This window comes from Anomaloglossus baeobatrachus, chromosome 2 (assembly GCF_048569485.1).
Source record: "Anomaloglossus baeobatrachus isolate aAnoBae1 chromosome 2, aAnoBae1.hap1, whole genome shotgun sequence".
In the NCBI taxonomy this organism is placed as follows: Eukaryota; Metazoa; Chordata; class Amphibia; order Anura; family Aromobatidae; genus Anomaloglossus; species Anomaloglossus baeobatrachus.
Genome location: NC_134354.1, coordinates 748,254,537 through 748,268,512, shown reverse-complemented (window position 1 = coordinate 748,268,512; position 13,976 = coordinate 748,254,537). Strand labels below are relative to the sequence as shown.

At 50.1% G+C, this 13,976-nt stretch overlaps 1 protein-coding gene across 3 annotated transcripts in view; it reads left to right on the top strand.

The window, feature by feature from the left end:
- DYNC2H1 (dynein cytoplasmic 2 heavy chain 1) overlaps positions 1-13,976 on the top strand; it is an 852,364-nt gene that overhangs the window by 54,253 nt on the left and 784,135 nt on the right. The gene's annotated exons all lie outside the window — the stretch shown is intronic.

Here is a 13,976-nt window from a genome sequence, read left to right as displayed (position 1 = left end):
TCTGCGGTTCGGGATGAGAATCTTGGGGAAGATGGTGGCGGCGATGGAAGCTGTCCCTTTCTTTGTCGCTCCATTGGGAGACCCAGACAATTGGGTGTATAGCTTCTGCCTCCGGAGGCCACACAAAGTATTACACTTTAAAAAGTGTAACCCCTCCCCTCTGCCTATACACCCTCCCGTGCATCACGGGCTCCTCAGTTTTATGCTTTGTGTTGAAGGAGGCACACATTCACTCAAGCTCCCATTTTAGTCAGCAGCAGCTGCTGATTGTATCGGATGGAAGAAAAGAGGGCCCTAACAGGGCCCCCGGCATGCTCCCTTCTCACCCCACTAAGTCGGCGGTGCTGTTAAGGTTGAGGTACCCATTGCGGGTACAAAGGCTGGAGCCACATGCCGTTTTTCCTTCCCCATCCCTTAGAGGCTCTGGGAGAAGTGGGATCCTAACCGGTCACCATTCACTGGGACCGGGCTCCCTCCGCAGCCCCTGGGGGAATCTGACGGACAGGAGACTGAGTATCATCAGGGACAGGCCCTGCATCTATAAGGTACTCTGTGTCCCCTTGGGGACGGTGCATGGAGCGCCTGTGTTACAGACGCTGCAGCGGCTGCTGTTTTTTTTGTGACGACCGGGACTACCGCGCCGACCGCGCCTGTTTGACGGCCGCGTTATTAAATTTAGTCCCCGGCTTCTGCGGCCTAGTACCATAACTCCCGCCCCCGGGCCTGCCAGTCAGGGGTAAGGGCGGGACGGTCGACTGGACGTCGGCAGTGAGGGCTGGAGCATACTTAGGTGTTCTCCTCCCCCCTCACTGAGCACTGTGGGGCACCAGATTCCCGCACTTTATTAGTCACGCCCACGGCTCCCTCCTCCCCTGAGAACTCTGGCAGCCATATTTACAATCACTTCTGCCGGTGGAGGATTTCAGAACGAGCTCTACAGCTCTGGGAGGCCCAGGCAGGGAATCTGGTGGACACACAACCGCTTTGGGCGGTCGGTAAGCCACACCGGTTACCCGGTGCTGGCCTCCCTTGGGTGCCGAAGTGTATATATATATATATATATATATATTTGTATACATTTTCTCTGTTCGGCCGCATTGTTTTGCTTTTGGCTATATACCCTCAGTGATCACTCTCAGAGGAGACTACAGCATGTCGTCCGCAAAGAGCAAGGGTGCCAAGGCACAGGCTTATTTTGCAACCTGTACCTCTTGTGCGGCTATGTTACCTGCAGGTTCCACCTACCCTCACTGTGTGCAATGCTCGGCCCCTGTGGCACTCACTCAGCCGGAGCCTCGGGCACTGGTGGGACCCTCGGCTCAGGTAGAACCGCCGGCTTCCACTGTCCAGGTGGCAGGGACAGAGTTTGCAGTTTTGGCTGAGAAACTCTCTGAGTCGCTTTCACAATCCATGGCTCAGTCTATGGACAGATGGTCTGCTAAGATACTAGAAGCCTTGCAGTCCAGATCGGTCACACAGGCCCCGGGCACTGTGAGTTCATCGCCCCCATGCCCCTCTCGGTCGGTGCAGCAGAGTGCTCCTGGGGTGACACCTAGGTCCCACGGGGAGGACTCCGACACGGACCGCAGTCCCAGACCGGCTAAGCGGGCTCGCTGGGAACCTTCCCCGGCTTCATCACGCTGTTCGGGGTCGCAGCATGAGGACTCTCTGGAGGATGAGGCGGAGGTCGCAGCTCAGGGCTCTGATCCTGACGTTGCTCTCAATCTTGATACACCTGAAGGGGACGCCATAGTAAATGACCTTATAGCGTCCATCAACCAGGTGCTAGATCTTTCTCCCCCAACTCCACCTATAGAGGAGTCGGCTTCACAGCAGGAGAAACACCAGTTTAGGTTTCCCAAACGTACACGGAGTGCGTTTTTCGATCACTCTAACTTCAGAGATGCTGTCCAGAAGCACAGAGCATTTCCGGACAAGCGCTTTACTAAGCGCCTTAATGACACACGTTACCCCTTCCCCCCTGACGTAGTTAAGGGTTGGGCTCAGTGTCCCAAGGTGGATCCTCCAGTCTCTAGACTGGCGGCTAGATCCGTAGTATCAGTGGCAGATGGTTCATCGCTCAAGGATGCCACTGACAGGCAAATAGAGCTCCTGATGAAATCCATCTATGAAGCCATAGGCGCGTCTTTTGCTCCGGCCTTTGCAGCCGTGTGGGTACTCCAAGCTATCTCAGCTTGTCTGTCTGAGATTAATGCAGTCACACGTACCTCTGCTCCGCAAGTTGTGTCTTTGACTTCTCAGGCATCGGCCTTTTCGTCCTACGCCATGAACGCCGTCCTGGACTCAGCGAGCCGTACAGCGGTAGCGTCCGCCAATTCGGTGGCAGTCCGCAGGGCCATGTGGCTATGCGAATGGAAGGCAGACTCTGCTTCCAAGAAGTTCTTAACCGGTTTGCCATTTTCTGGCGACCGTTTGTTTGGCGAGCAATTGGATGAAATTATTAAACAATCCAAGGGTAAGGACTCGTCCTTACCCCAGTCCAAACCAAACAAACCTCAGCAACGAAAAATTCAATCGAGGTTTCGGTCCTTTCGGCCCTCAGCCAGGTCCCAATCCTCCACGTCCAACAGGTCAGAGAAGGGCCAGAGGAACTCTTCTGCGTGGCGGTCTAAGTCACGTCCTCCAAAGACCGCCGGAGGAACCGCCTCCAAGGCAGCCTCCTCATGACTTTCGGCCTCCCCAAACCGCATCCTCGGTCGGTGGCAGGCTCTCCCGCTTTTGCGATGCCTGGTGGCCACATGTCCAAGACCGATGGGTGAGAGACATTCTGTCGCACGGTTACAGGATAGAGCTCAGCTCTCGTCCTCCGACTCGTTTCTTCAGAACATCTCCGCCCCCCAAGCGAGCCGATGCACTTTTTCAGGCGGTGAACACTCTGAAGGCAGAAGGAGTTGTGACTCCCGTTCCCATTCAAGAACGTGGTCGCGGTTTTTACTCCAACTTGTTCGTGGTGCCAAAAAAGGACGGATCATTCCGCCCCGTTCTGGACCTCAAACTGCTCAACAGACACGTGAGAACCAGACGGTTCCGGATGGAATCTCTCCGTTCTGTCATCGCCTCGATGTCCCAAGGAGACTTCCTAGCCTCAATCGACATCAGGGATGCTTATCTCCATGTGCCGATTGCACCAGAGCATCAACGCTTCCTGCGTTTCGCCATCGGGGACGAACACCTTCAGTTTGTGGCACTGCCTTTCGGCCTGGCGACAGCCCCACGGGTCTTCACCAAGATCATGGCATCCGTGGTGGCGGTCCTACACTCTCAGGGCCACTCTGTGATCCCTTACTTAGACGATCTCCTAGTCAAGGCACCCTCCCGGGTGGCATGTCAACACAGCCTGACCATTGCTCTGGAGACTCTCCAGAGGTTCGGGTGGATCATCAATTTCCCAAAGTCAAAATTGACACCGACCCAATCACTGACTTACCTCGGGATGGAGTTTCATACTCTCTCAGCGATAGTGAAGCTTCCGCTGGACAAACAGCGTTCGCTGCAGACAGGGGTGCCCTCTCTCCTTCGGACCCAGTCACACCCCTTGAGGCGCCTCATGCACTTCCTAGGGAAGATGGTGGCAGCAATGGAGGCAGTTCCCTTTGCGCAGTTTCATCTGCGTCCACTTCAATGGGACATTCTCCGCAAATGGGACAGGAGGTCGACGTCCCTGGACAGGAACGTCTCTCTTTCACTGGCAGCCAAAACCTCTCTTCAGTGGTGGCTTCTTCCCACTTCTTGTCGAAGGGAAAATCATTCCTGCCCCCATCCTGGGCTGTGGTCACGACGGACGCGAGTCTGTCAGGGTGGGGAGCGGTCTTCCTCCACCACAGGGCTCAGGGAACCTGGACTCCGACAGAGTCCTCCCTTCAGATCAATGTTCTGGAGATAAGGGCAGTGTATCTAGCCCTAAAGGCGTTCCATCGGTGGCTGGAGGGCAGACAGATCCGCATACAGTCGGACAACGCCACGGCGGTCGCGTACATCAACCACCAGGGCGGCACACGCAGTCGTCAGGCCTTCCAAGAAGTTCGGCGGATTCTGCTGTGGGCGGAAGCCACAGCCTCCACCATCTCCGCAGTTCACATCCCGGGCGTAGAAAACTGGGAAGCAGACTTTCTCAGTCGCCAGGGCATGGACGCAGGGGAATGGTCTCTTCACCCGGACGTGTTTCAAGAGATCTGTTGCCGCTGGGGAACGCCGGACGTCGACCTCATGGCGTCTCGGCACAACAACAAAGTCCCGGCATTCATGGCACGGTCTCAAGATCACAGAGCTCTGGCGGCGGACGCATTAGTTCAGGATTGGTCGCAGTTTCGACTGCCTTATGTATTTCCTCCTCTGGCACTGCTGCCCAGAGTGTTGCGCAAGATCAGGTCCGACTGCCGCCACGCCATCCTCGTCGCTCCAGACTGGCCGAGGAGGTCGTGGTACCCGGATCTGTGGCACCTCACGGTGGGTCAACCGTGGGCACTCCCAGACCGACCAGACTTGCTGTCTCAAGGGCCATTTTTCCATCTGAATTCTGCGGCCCTCAACCTGACTGTGTGGCCATTGAGTCCTGGCTCCTAGCGTCCTCAGGGTTATCTCAAGATGTCATTGCCACTATGAGACAAGCCAGGAAACCAACGTCCGCCAAGATCTATCACAGGGCTTGGAGGATCTTCTTATCCTGGTGCTCTGATCGGGGTTTTACCCCCTGGCCGTTTGCCTTACCCACTTTCCTTTCTTTCCTTCAATCCGGAATGGATAAGGGTTTGTCTCTCGGCTCTCTCAAGGGACAAGTATCGGCGCTTTCCGTGTTTTTTGAAAAGCGTCTAGCCAGGCTTCCGCAGGTCCGCACGTTCCTGCAGGGAGTTTGCCACATAGTCCCACCTTACAAGCGTCCGCTGGAACCCTGGGATCTTAACAGGGTGCTAACGGCTCTTCAGAAACCACCTTTCGAGCTGATGCGGGATGTCTCTCTATCACGCCTTTCGCAGAAGGTGGCCTTCCTAGTGGCAGTCACATCACTTCGGAGAGTGTCTGAGCTAGCAGCGCTGTCATGCAAAGCCCCCTTCCTGGTGTTTCACCAGGATAAGGTGGTTCTGCGTCCGGTCCCGGAATTTCTCCCTAAGGTGGTATCCCCTTTTCATCTCAATCAGGATATCTCCTTACCTTCCTTTTGCCCTCATCCAGTTCACCAATGTGAAAAGGATTTGCACTTGTTAGATCTCGTGAGAGCACTCCGGCTCTACATCTCTCGCACGGCGCCCCTGCGCCGTTCGGATGCGCTCTTTGTCCTTGTCGCTGGCCAGCGTAAGGGGTCGCAGGCTTCCAAGTCAACCTTGGCTCGGTGGATCAGGAACCGATTCTTGAAGCCTACCGTTCTTCTGGGCTTCCGATTTCTTCAGGGCTGAAGGCCCATTCTACCAGAGCCGTGGGTGCATCCTGGGCATTGCAGCACCAGGCTACGGCTCAGCAGGTGTGTCAGGCAGCTACCTGGTCGAGTCTGCACACTTTCACGAAACACTATCAGGTGCATGCCTATGCTTCGGCAGATGCCAGCCTAGGTAGGCGAGTCCTTCAGGCGGCAGTCGCCCACCTGTAAGAGGGGGCCGTTTTTCGGCTCTTTTTATCGAGGTATTCTTTTACCCACCCAGGGACTGCTTTTGGACGTCCCAATTGTCTGGGTCTCCCAATGGAGCGACAAAGAAGAAGGGAATTTTGTTTACTTACCGTAAATTCCTTTTCTTCTAGCTCCTATTGGGAGACCCAGCACCCGCCCCTGTTCCCTTCGGGCTGTTGTTCTTTTGTGTACACATGTTGTTCATGTTGAATTGTTCTTTTGGTTCATGGTTTCAGTTCTCCGAACATCCTTCGGATTGAATTTACCTTAGACCAATTTATAAGTTTCCTCCTTCCTGCTTTTGCACCAAAACTGAGGAGCCCGTGATGCACGGGAGGGTGTATAGGCAGAGGGGAGGGGTTACACTTTTTAAAGAGTAATACTTTGTGTGGCCTCCGGAGGCAGAAGCTATACACCCAATTGTCTGGGTCTCCCAATAGGAGCTAGAAGAAAAGGAATTTACGGTAAGTAAACAAAATTCCCTTCTTTGCTCAGTTTCACCTTTGTCCTTTTCAGATGGCTCTCCTATCTGCGTGGGATAGAAACCTGAGTCTAGATCACCCTGTCCTTCTTTCCCAGAGGGTGATTCACCCCCTACTCTGGTGGACCCATGACTCTTCGCTCCCCTAAGGCAGATTCTTCCTCCCGAATCACTGACAAGTAGTCATGACAGACGCTAGCCTGATAGGATGGGGAGCCGTGTTCCATCAACACACGGTTCATGGTTGCTGGTCTCTCCTGGAATGCACCCTCCCGATCAACATTCTACAGTTAAGTGCTATTTTTCTGGCCCTTCAACGGTTCCCCCCGCTTCTCTCGGGTTCCCCTGTTGTATTCAATCCGACAATGCTACTGCTATGGCATACATAAATCATCAAGGAGGGACCCGCAGCTTGGCAGCGATGAAGGAGGTCACCAAGATCCTCTGCTGGGCAGAGACTCACGCCTCTGCTATCTCCGCAGACTTTCTAAGCAGACGAGGTCTGGCAGTGGGGGAATGGTCTCCCCACAACAAGGTGTTTCAGCAGATCTGTCAGAGGTGGGGTCCTCCGGACGTGGACCTCATGGCATCTCGCCAATACGCCAAGGTCCACCCCTTCATAGCCCGCTCCCGCGACCCGCAAGCAATAGGTTCCAACTCACTGGTCCTGCCGTGGTCGCAGTTTCGTCTCCCTTACATATTCCGTCCTCTTCCACTCATTCCGAGGGTGATCAAGAAGGTCAAGGCGGAGGGATTCTCGGTCATATTGGTAGCTCCAGATTGGACCAGGAGGGCCTGGTACTCGGAACCCGTCCAGCTTCTAGGCGACACTCCCTGGCGGCTTCCCGACTGCCCAGATCTTCTGTCGCAGGGGCCGATTTGCCACCAGAACTCCGCACAGCTGCGTTTGACAGCGTGGTTCTTGAATCCTGCATTCTAGCCAGAGCTGGTCTACCCCCCAGGTCATTTCCACTATGATAAATCCTAGAAAGCCTCCTCAGTTCACATTTATCATAGAACCTGGTGATCATTCTTTCAAACATTGAAAACCGCTGCTTGCCTTTTCCTTGGCCAATATCCTGACCTTTCTTTAGGTGGGACTTGATTCTGGGTTAGCCCTCAGGACCCTCAAGGGACTGGTCTGCCCTTTCGATGTTTTTCCAGAAGCGGCTAGCATCTCGTTTGCAGATATGTACTTTCTTCAGGGTGCAGCCCATCTGGTTCCCCCCTATTGTCAGCCCCTGGATCCATGGGTCCTTAATCTGTTTTTAGGAGTCTTCCAGCAATCGCCTTTTGAACTACTGCGAGAAATCTTTCTCTCATTACTCTCCTGGAAGGTTGCGTTTTTAGTGGCTATCACGTCAGTGAGGCGAGTTTCGGAATTGGTGGCCCTCTCCTGCCGGGTCTTCTACCTGGTTTTTCACCAGGACAAGGTGGTTCTCCAGCCCTCACCATCTTGCCTTCTTTCTATTCTGCTCCGGTTCATTCATTTGAGAGGGCCCTGCATAACCTGGATCTTATCAGAGCTCCGAGGATCCATATTTCTCTGACCGCGCTTTTTCGCAAATCAGACGCATTCTGGGCACAAGAATGATGCATCAACCTTGAAATCCACAATTGGGCTTTGGATTAGATCAGCTATCCGAGAGGCGTACAGGGTCAGAGGCGTCACCTTCCTGGGAGGGATGAAGGCTCATTCCACCCAAGCGGTGGGAGCTTCATGCGCTAATCGCCATCAAACTTCGGCGGCTCAACTTTGCAAAGCCACTACCGAGTCCAGTGTCTTCACGTTCACCAGATTCTACAGCATACATACGCAGGCCTCTGCGGATGTTGCCCTGGCGAGACAGGTTTTGCAGGCTGTGGTGGCTCACCTCCGACTCAGAGGGACCCATCACTGTTTTACTACCTTTATGGTTAACGGTCAGTCTGTTCATTTGACCTTACCAGTTGGTAATGGTTTTGTTCCCACCCAGGGACTTCTTTAGGACGTCCCATGGCCCTGTGTCCCCCAATAAGGCGAGAGAGAAAGGAAGATTTTTGTGTACTCACCATAAAATCTTTTTCTCTGAGCCTTCATTGGGGACACAGCACCCGTCCTTTTGGGATTAGTAATTTTCTCTTTTCTTGTATAATTGCAGCTACAGCTTCTCCTACTACCTGTACACTAAACTGGCTGGGTTCCTGGTCAGTCATGGTGTGTACGCTGCGTAGGAGGAGCTAACTTTTTTCTATTTAGTTGGCCTAGTGTCAGCCTCCTGGCAGCAGCAGCATACACCCCATGGTCCTGTGTCCCTCAATGAGGGATCAGAGAAAGAGATTTTACGGTGAGTACACACAAATCTTCCTTTTCTCTGTGAAATACGAGGCCAGGTCATGTGCATGAAGGTTTGTGATTAGGGTTTCTGTGCTTTTGGACTGAGGAGGGAGTGAAACGTGTCGAAGAGCTCTTTTTGGATTGTTGTATAGTGAGGAGATCAGGGTGGTGAAGTAGGTCTGTTTGGTGAGGTGAAGGGCAGAGTTGAAGGTTCTTAACATGAATTTGTAGTGGATGATGTTTTCAGGTTTTCCTCCAGAGGCATTCGGCACTCCTAGAGCATCGCTGGAGAAATAGAGTTTGGGATGTGAGCCAGGGCTGTTTTACTCTGTGTTTGGAGGTTCTGAGGGTGAGGGGTGCAACTTGATCTAGGGTTCTTCTGAGTGTGTCATTGTAGTGGTTTACAGCCAGATCAGGACAAGAAAGTGAGGAGATAGGGGACAGTGATGAGTGTTAGAGAGTCTGTAAGTGTTGGAGAGTCAATGGCCTGTAGGTTTCTGAATGTGTGATAGGTGGGAGTGTGCTGGGGGAGGCGAGGGATTGTGACTGTGAAGGAGAGGTTGTTGTGGTCATAGAGGGGAAGAGGTGAGTTATCAAAGTGAGAGAAAGACCAGGTCAAGGGTATTACCGCCTTCATGTGTCTCAGAGGATGTGAGCTGTGAGATGCCAAGAGAGGTGGTTAGAGATAGAAGCTAGGATGCAGATGGGGAGGAGGGGCTGTTCATGGGGATGTTAAAGACTCCCATGATAAGGGTTGCTAATTCTGAAGACATGAAGTGCGGCAGCCAGGCTGAAAAGTGGTTAAAGAACTGGTTGGGTGAGGCCTGGGGGACGATATATAATTGCTACTGAGGGGAAGGAGATGGAAAAGCCTGGTGGTATGGACGTCGAAAGAGGGGAATGAGAGTGATGGAGCTGGGGGAGTGGACCTGGAAAGTGCGTTGTGGGGACAGGAGTAAAATGGGAAAAGTGTAAGCCACCGTGAGAAATGGCAGCATGGGAAGCGGTGTCAAAATCCTGAATCCAGGTTTCAGTGAGGGCTAGCAGATTTAGAGAGTTATGGAGAAAAAAAGTTGTGGATGTAAGGAAGCTTGTTAAATACGGACCGTGGATTCCAGAGACCACAATTAAAAGAGGAAAGTGAGGGTGTACAACTAATGTTAATGAGGTTGTGGAGGTGGTCTGAGCTATAGCTTGTTTGTTTAAACGTAATAAGAATATCTGTATATGTAAATAATCAAAATATAGATGTAGTTGCATAATTATCTGTCTATCTATGTAGCAATCGCATAGACCCATAATGATATGATTCTAAGCTGTACAGTCATGAAGGGGTTACCAAGGATAAGTGAACACATGTACAAACAGTGAAAGTTTTATAATAATGAGCAAAAGTCTTATCAGTAGCTTTCACACAAAAAGAATGTTTTAACGAACAAAAATGTGTTTCATAACATGCTGGGAGAAATTGGGGAGTAGAATCCTCCCTAAGTTCTGTGTTCTGGCTTCAAGGTTATTGATGCATACTGTATAATTGGATCTATCGAATACACGAGTTGGTCAGTTGGTGACGCTGGCTCAAGGAGAACATGTCTCATGTATTCATTGTCTGATTCATTAATATCGGCTCTGATATATATAGCTAATACGGCACCGTCTCCGGATACCCTGTATGAGGATACCATTAGCTATATTTCCCCAAAATTCCTCCCTTGACAAGGTTAGCAGGTTTTCTATGAGAGGTGGGGAAGGGGGTAAAGTTGGCATGGGGTGGACCAGGATTAGGAGAGATGTCGCCTGAAAGAAGCAGCAGTAAAAGGAGTAAGAGCAGATAGTTTTTGGAGTTGGGGCATGGCTTTTTCTGCAAGACCCTGGAGCATGATGGACTGAGATTCTTTACAAAGGTGAAGAGAACATGGGAGCTGTACATAGGAGAGGGGCGGAGAGAGGGGCTGATGTGGATGAGTGGGGATAGAGGGGAGGATGGGGCGGTGAAAGTGGACAGTAAAAGCACATAGAATGTAAACACCTCCAAATACTCCAAACACCTTTTTACTGCTCTTTCCGTGTGATCAGTGTCCATTGTGTCCATAGTAAATAGGCAAATATCCATGCTGCTCTGGGGTGCTCATTTTAGAGGAGACATATCTAAATAAATTAGAGACCAGCTAAAGCACTGATAGAAAGTGCGAAACGGCCATCGTCTGACGTGTCAGGTGGTCCGCTCCCTCCCCGCCAGCCCTATGTATGTAATCTCAACATATAAATAAAGAATTTTCCTGCACAGCAAGAACTGGTGAGTGCAGTTTTCTCCATAAATTTATTAGCACATAGAATGTAAGCTCGCAAGGGCAGGGTCCTCTTCCCTCTGTACCTGTCTGTCTATTGTAACTTTTGTATGTATTCTGTATGTAACCCCTTATCATGTACAGCACCATGGAATCAATGGTGCTCTATAAATTTTATTAATAATAATAATTAATAATAATAATAATAATAGAGATGGAAATACATTTCAGAGTTGAAACAGAGGGTGTCAGTAGTTTACCTGCCTCCTGCCCTGACTAACTGCCATTGAAATAACTGCCCAGCACTTAGCAACTCTGGCACATTGCAAAAGAGGGCACGCATGCTGCACCCCACACACATGCACCCCTTATGAAGCACCCAAATATATAGGGCAGGCTAGAGGAGTAGGTAAGGGGGATTGTGGGAGCCTAGCTTGTTAAGGAAAATTAACAAATGGTGATCACACCAGGGAATGATTAAGGAATCAAAGGAAACAGGACACATTTGACACCCGGCCTGACTCCAGACTACACAAAATCACACTGTACACCATCAGATAACATTTACAAAGAGGGAAATACAGTCATACATCAGTGAGTATTAAACATAATGTAAAGATGACATAGCATCAGTCACAGCAAGCAGAGTTATTTGTACCAGAGAAGGAATTTGGCAGGAGTAAAATGCAGCAGACATGGGAGTACAGCAAGCAGAGTTACTTGTACTGTGTGAAGAGAGAGAAGATGGATGTTATTATTATTATTAGTCTATTGCCATTGAAATAACTGCTTCTGAAATATCTTCAACCTCAGTCTTCACTGAATACAGATTTTATCTGTAAATTGAGAATTTTTAAAGTAAATGATCCGTTCTGGAGGAAACAGAAGCGGATTTCTCTGATAATATATATTACAAAGTTTCTTACATTCATACATTACGAATTAAAAATTAACTTGAGGATGACTCTTGATGGTTTAATATGTAAATAATAATAAATGCCGGCACTTTTACGTCCACTAATGATACTTTTTAACTTTAAATAAAGATACATGGTAAGAAAAGAAGTAAACATGATATGTCATAAAAATAAGTTGTTTTTTAAATGGTTCCTTACTACTTTGACGATCCCTACTTAAAGGGAACCTGTCAGGTCCAATATGCACCCAGAACTACGAGCAGTTCTGGGTGCATATTGCTAATCCCTGCCTAACCGTCCCTGTATCTAGCAGCATGGACAAAGAGATCTTTTACAAAAAGTATTTCCAAACATCTTTTATGATATGCTAATGAGCGCAGGAACTAGTCGCAAGGGCGTTATTTCCCCCGACAGGGGCGTGCTAACATGCTTATCAATGCCCAGCGTCATTGACATGGACGAGCGTAACTGTGTCCGTTGTCACTGCCTCCAACACCTGGTTTAGGCCCAGTGTGCATGATCAGTAGTCCCGACACTTCTAGTCATGTGCACTAGACCTCTCTAAAGCCGGGACGCGTATACCTGGCTTCATACTGCGCATGACTGGAAGTGCCGGGACTTCTGATCGTGCGCACTGAACCTAAACCCGGCTTCTAAGGTGGTGACAACGGACACAGGTATACCCGTCACCATTGATGGCAATGAATATCATGTTGGTACGCCCCTGTGTATGCTATCATGGTAAGAGGGTGGACTAGTCAGGGGAAATAGCACCCTTGCGACCAGTCCCTGCGCTTAATTACCATCTCGTAAAGGATCTTACGAAATACTTTCTAAAGATCTCTTTATCTATGCTACTAGATACAGGGACGGTTAGGCAGGGGTTAGCAATATGCACCCAGAACTGCTTGTGGCTCTGGGTGCATATTGCACCCGACAGGTTCCCTTTTGAATTTACGAGTCCCTGAGTAAAATATGAAAAGCTTTTATCCCCCCCAAAAAAAAAAAAAAAAATAAGAAAAATCAGTTGCACTCTTCATCCATAAAATCCAAGCATTTTAAAAAAAAATGTTAAAACATACAGGAGAAAGCAGGGCGTTTAAGAACTACTGACGTTTTCCTCAATACGTGCTTCAGTGGGTCCATCACACAGTGCCGGCGGAGGCAGTAGGCAGACGGAAATGCTCAGTTCCGGAGCTGCTCCATCTTCTGATAGTGGCCGTGGCTGGGTACTGCACATCAGCTTCCTATTCAGATCAATGGCAGGCAGATGTGCAGTACCCGGCCGCAGCCACTATCAGAAGATGGAGCAGTTCTGGAACTGAGCATTTCTGACTGCTTGCTGTCTCCACCAATACTTTGAATAGCTGATCGGTAGGGTGGGGGCTAGGTGTCGAACCCCGGCCGATCTGATATTGATCATAAGGATCAATATAGAGATATACCTTGACGAGGTTTTGGGGCTCAGTTACATTGATCAATGCGATTGCTAAATATCTCCTTTTTCCTAATATTCATGGCAGGTATGCATTTCATTATTCACACTTTCAAGTTAGCAAGTGGCATTTTTCATTGTATGCTTCAATGTTTTTCAGTATGCTTATAGCATTATACTATTATCTAACTTTGATGTGCAGCCTTATCCTTATGTACTATGTATTTTTTTGGCTTGCACTCATAATATATATTAGTGCTCACTTCAGTTATCCTATTTAGTATTAGTGATCTGATATTGATGACCTAGCCTAAAGCGGGCTTTACACGAGGCGATAGATTGTGCGATATGTCGTCGGGGTCACGGTTTTCGTGACGCACATCCGGCATACCGCACGACGTCGTCTCGTGTGACACCTCCTAGCGACGCAGTATCGCTCACAAATCGTGATCGTGTACTCGTCGCTAGGTTTCATAAAATTGTTTAATTAAAATGGCGGCGGTTGTTAATCGTTTCCGTGGCATCACACGTTGCTCTGTGTGACACCACGGTAACGATGAACAGCAGTTTTACCTGCCTCCTGCGGCACCCGACGGCTTAATGGAAGGAAGGAGGTGGACGGGATGTTTACATCCCGCTCATCTCCGCCCCTCCGCTTCTATTGGCCGCCTGCCGTGTGACGTCGCTGTGACGCCGAACATCCTGCCCACTCCAGGAAGTGGACGTTCGTCGCCCACAGCGAGGTCGTCCGGAAGGTATGTATGTGTGACGGGGGGTAAACGAGTTTGTGCGCCATGGGCAACTAATTGTCCGTGACGCAAAAACGACGGGGGCAGGTACAATCGATTGTGCTATCGCATAATCTATCGTCTCGTGTAAAGCAGGCTTTTTAGGATAGGCCATCAATGTAAAAGTAGT